This window comes from Otolemur garnettii, unplaced genomic scaffold (assembly GCF_000181295.1).
Source record: "Otolemur garnettii isolate 467f Iridium unplaced genomic scaffold, OtoGar3 scaffold00316, whole genome shotgun sequence".
Lineage (NCBI taxonomy): Eukaryota > Metazoa > Chordata > Mammalia > Primates > Galagidae > Otolemur > Otolemur garnettii.
In genome coordinates, this window is record NW_003852711.1 from 266,633 (window position 1) to 267,153 (window position 521).

Consider the following 521-nt stretch of genomic DNA (forward strand, 5'->3'; position numbering starts at 1 on the left):
GTTTAGCTGGATACAGGGTCCTGGGTTGAGTGCTATTTTGTTTAAGGAGATTAAAATTTGATGACCACCCTCTTCTAGCTTGAAAGGTTTCAGCAGAGAGATCTGAATTTATTCTAATGTTCTTCCCCTTGTAGGTCATGGTTTTCTTATGTATTCAGCTTGCAAGAATTTTCTCCTTCATATTAACTTTGATGGAGTTAATTATAATGTATCTATCAGAATTTTTATTAGGGTTGAGTTATGCCAGTGTTCTGAAGCTCTCTGCTATCTGGATTTCGGAATCTTTTGGCATGTTGGGAAAATTCTCTTTGTTTATTTCATGAAGTAAAGTTTCTGTATCCTTCACAGCAACCTCATCACCTTCAGGTATTCCTATACGGCGATTATTAGATCTCTTTGAATTATCCCAGAGGTTCTGAGAGACTGCTCTGTTTTTATTTTCCACTTGTTTTTTTCTCATTGAGCATTAGGGAACATTCAAAAGCTTTGTCTTCAATATCAGAGATCCTGGCTCGGCGCCT